The following is a 4,602-nucleotide window of genomic DNA, read 5'->3' on the forward strand; positions in this document are numbered from 1 at the left end:
GATACGTAGACTTTTAGAAACGCTATCTCGTATCAAGGAAGTGTGGGATCTATATTATTTTGAAGTGTAGGTGCAGATAAACATACCGCGTTGCATTGAATATTACAACCTATCATGAAACATTGAAATGAGATGCGACATCGCGTTGAATGAAGTAACAGAACTCTATTGCTTCGACAAGTAGATATCTAAAAGCGCTATCCCTCTGCAAGGGAGTGTAGTGTTCACATTCTTTTGAAGGGTAGAAGCAGATAAGCATAATGCGATGCATAGAGCTTTACAACCTACTTACTTACTTTGAACCGTTGATACGAAATGCGATATCACGTTTTATGAAGCATTAGTACTGTATTGCATCGATTTGTAAACATTTAGATACGCTATCTCGTAGGAAGGAAGTGTAGGATTTATATTCTTTTAGAGTGTAGTGTGACGTCAGGCGTAGCGCCTGCCACCCATCAGCCTCTTTGCCGCCTCCAGCATCAATCCCTGCACGCAGGCAACCTGCCGTACACGCCTGCAGATCCAGCAACCAGCAGCGTTCGCGTGCGTGCTAGTGCACGCGCTCACTCGCACTTTTACGCATCGCCTTCTCGTTTCCATCTACGAGTATCCGCGCCTCCCTCGCATCGATGACTTCGTCTAGAAGGAAGAAGTCGTAGCCCGTCACCAGAATGGGGACTGTTCCCCATTTTAAGGAACCTCGAGACCAAGGCAGTCGAGGAACCACCTGCTAACAGCTGGCCAGGCCCGGCGCCGACGCAAAGTCTGTTCCACCGGGTAGTTTGACCGAGCTTGCGGCGGGCTAGACGCACGTACATTCGAGAATGGACTGGTTGCGGCCCGATACCGTACGTGTACCGTCGCGCAGCCGGCCGGGCGACCGAGGGTCTGCCACGTGCGCAAGATTGCGACGCCACAGGCGCCCACTCGGGCCGTAGACCGACGCGCAACGGGTCACGACGTTCTACTAGGGGAGAAGTGCACGACTACATCACCGGAACGTTCGCCGACGACGGCGTGCCGCTCGCTGTGGAACCGCGATGGTACCACCGGGGCATCGCGCGCCATCGGGAGCCAGTATCGTCGTCGATGAATCTCTCCATTTGATCATTTGGGTTTCTCAGGTTTACCCCTGAACGGTTTCACGTACTCTTGAACTCTCTCTTCAAAGTTCTTTTCAACTTTCCTTCACGGTACTTGTTCGCTATCGGTCTCGTGGTCGTATTTAGTCTTAGATGGAGTTTACCACCCACTTAGGGCTGCACTCTCAAGCAACCCGACTCTAAGGAGAGATCCTCCCGAAACGCGTACCGGTCGGTACGGGCCTGGCACCCTCTGTGGATAAATGGCCCCATCCAAGATGGACTTGGACGCGGTTCGTTGTCTCAGGATAAACGGATCCTCCCGAACACTAGATTTCCCAGCGGCGGAACCGCCGGATTCAGTGTTGGGCTCATTCCTGTTCGCTCGCAGCTACTAAGGAAATCCTGGTTAGTTTCTTTTCCTCCGCTTAGTAATATGCTTAAATTCAGCGGGTAATCTCTCCTAATTTGAAGTCGTCTCTACGTGACGCACGAAATTCATTCGTGCCATCGAACTCGGTTACGGAGAGAAGGTAAAGAGATTCGTATGTATAATATATACAAGATGAGGAGAGAGCATCGGCGAACGGGGACGGCAGACGACGAAAAGAACTTTCGTCCATCTCCGACACAGCGATCCTTTGATTTACCGCTCGAGAAACCGGCGAGAACTACACGCACCTCTTCGTTGTTGTTCTCGTCGAGGCGTTTTGTGCACCTCGCCAATGTCTTTCGTGTGTCGGTATTTCTTTTATATAAGATTCGTAAAAAATATAAAAAAAATGTGAGACTCTCGCTAGACGACCAAGCTACTGGCGTTTCTTTAACATCCGTCCTCTTTATCATCGTAGCTGCGAACGATCAACACCGTTTATACTCTCCAGCGGTTCCAACATCTGCGCGTAACACGCAGACATCGAAACGGAGCGGCTCCTTTTCCCCCGATTTTATTACCCTGATCCTTCAAAACGAAGGACACGCCGAGTTGGAGCGCCCTCACGAATAACGTTACGACATTACAGCGCAACGACGGCCTATGTTCGAGTGACATTCCGCGCGAGAGATCTTTTTTTTCCCTCGCGGAACATGTTATACACACGCGGAGAAAACAGAGAGAACGGGTTATTTTCATCGAACACCCTGGGGCTGTACGAGGAGAACTTCGAACGATCGGATGCGCATCATCGTCCCTCGCGTTACGACGATGTCGCTCTCTCTCTTGTATATCTCTTCTCCCTCGACCGAGTATTCTTCCTCGGTCTTGCGGCATGAAAAAAATTCATTTTAAGCGATGTCGGGCGCGCGCATGTTCGTATCGTGCGCTAAAGGCAGGCGAAGGCGATGCGTGTGGCGGGTGCGCGAATTCGGAACGCGGAACAAAATCGGCGATCGAAACACGAAGCGGTTCTCCGTGGGCGATCGTCTGTTTAATGGACGACTCACGACGCCACGAAGAACTCACGCGAGTTCGTGATCGACACACCGTCGAGTTCCATGAACACGATTACGCACGTCGCACGCGCACACACGTTGCCAATCGCAGATTGCCTCAGCACGGCCACAGACGACTCGGACGAACGTCCAACGATCGCTTGTACGTTGCGTATCGCTTCTCTTCTTCCCTTTTTCGGTGCCGCCCGAACTCAGAAACGTTCGTAATTTAATTCGAGAATGAACGACGGCGGGCAGATTCGAGCACCGTGGGGAAAGAAGATTCGACGAAACGCAACGCAAGCAGTATTTTGGTTACGTGAACGACCCTCAGCTAGGCGTGGTTCAGGAATTGTATCCGTGGACCGCAATGTGTGTTCAAAATGTCGATGTTCATGTGTCCTGCAGTTCACACGTTGACGCGCAATTAGCTGCGTTCTTCATCGACCCACGAGCCAAGTGATCCACCGTTCAGGGTAATCGTACATGTATATTTTATTGATCTTTAAGTCTCTTGGTACTAAAGTTCGAACAAGTCGATACCCAATCGTCTCCAGTGAAAGAGACGCGGGCTTCGCCGAACCGTGGCGACTTTCACCGCTCGACGGAGGTCGAGGCAACACGATATATCGGTCCTACGGATGAAACGCATACGCCGATGGTTGGCGCGTAATGTCTCCCTCAAAGTTACGAAAAATGCACACGCGCGTCCAGGTATGAAGAAAAAAAAATCTTTCAAAAATTCGTTAGGACTCCTCCGCGTACCAGCAGCCTCGAGGCGGTCTTTTTCCTCCCGACAAAGCGAAGCGAGCATAAATTGTTCGAGCTCGCAACGGCGGGATTACAGACTCTCGACAACGAGGACAACGGGCAACGCGGAATCGTCCCCCCTGGAATAAACGTGCGCGTCAAACTAAGAAGAAAAAAATCAAACACCCAGCGGCGTATTGCTTTCGAGATCGGCAAGACGCTCTCATTCGAGTGAACATAATAATGTTATCATCGATGGGACACTCGTCGCCTTCGTGCACAGTCTCGAGGCGGTCTATAAAAGCTTTCCTCGGCAACGCGAAGCGAGTATAAAATTATTCGATCTCGCAACGGCAGGTTTTTCTCAGAGTCTCGACAATGAGGCTTAGCGCGAGCGACGATTCGTCCCCTCCGAACAAACGACGACGACGACGGTCTCTTCAAAATTCCAATACCATCTAGTCGTGTGGATTCCAACCAGGCTGAGATAAACGAAAAAAATTCATACATTCGTTAGGACACTCTACCGTTCACCCCACACAGCCTCGAGCGGTCTATATTTTTCCCGACAACGCAAAGCAAGCAAGTAAAGTTCGATCTCGCAGCGGCGGGTTTCAAGACTCTCGACAACGAGGTTATGGGTGAACGGCACGGAACGGATCCCCTCTGAGCTCAACGGAACAATTCTGCGAGTGGAAAAACGGCAAAGTGCCAGCGGCGTATTACTTTTTGAAAAAATGGCATAAAAAAGCGGACCCGACGAGTTCTCGATTACGAGAACTCGAGGGGTCCGCTAATGTACCGTAAACAACGACCGGGTAAATGGAAAAAAAATTCGTTGGGACGTTCGCTGGTTGTACAAGCCTCGAGAAGCGGTCTATATATTCACCCGACGACACGAAGCGAGCATAAATGATTCGAAAGCTCGCAACGATCGCTGGGTGTCTTAGACTCTCGACAACCGAGGCTATTGCCGACGAATCGTCTCCTCCGAAAGGAACAGTACGATCGACCATCTTCAACAGGTTACGCGCGACGACACCACGCACGCTCCTAGCACGAATTCAAACCCCGTACAACGTGAAACTTAAACTCAAATCCTGTATAACTTGAACCTTAAAATCGAACCCCGTATAATTTGAACCTTAAAATCAAACTCCGTATAACATGAACCTTAAACTCGATACCCGTATAACTTGAACCCAGAATAACTTGAACCTAATATAACTTGAACCTCATCTAATAAAACCAAACCTAAAACTAGCCTCTTTTTAACGTGGGGAAATCCTCATGGATCTCCCGGAGCTGGAGAACTGCGGGGGTATGTCAGACTCTT

The 4,602-nt window shown here is 50.1% G+C and overlaps 1 non-coding gene across 1 annotated transcript; it reads right to left on the bottom strand.

The window, feature by feature from the left end:
• Nucleotides 1-2,840: 2,840 nt before the first annotated feature.
• LOC143432184 (5.8S ribosomal RNA) lies at nt 2,841-2,995 on the bottom strand. Its single transcript, XR_013102914.1, has one exon. It is a non-coding gene; the product is annotated as a 5.8S ribosomal RNA (ribosomal RNA).
• Between the last annotated feature and the right edge of the window lie 1,607 nt (nt 2,996-4,602).

The sequence above is a fragment of the Xylocopa sonorina genome, unplaced genomic scaffold (genome assembly GCF_050948175.1).
Source record: "Xylocopa sonorina isolate GNS202 unplaced genomic scaffold, iyXylSono1_principal scaffold0049, whole genome shotgun sequence".
In the NCBI taxonomy this organism is placed as follows: domain Eukaryota; kingdom Metazoa; phylum Arthropoda; class Insecta; order Hymenoptera; family Apidae; genus Xylocopa; species Xylocopa sonorina.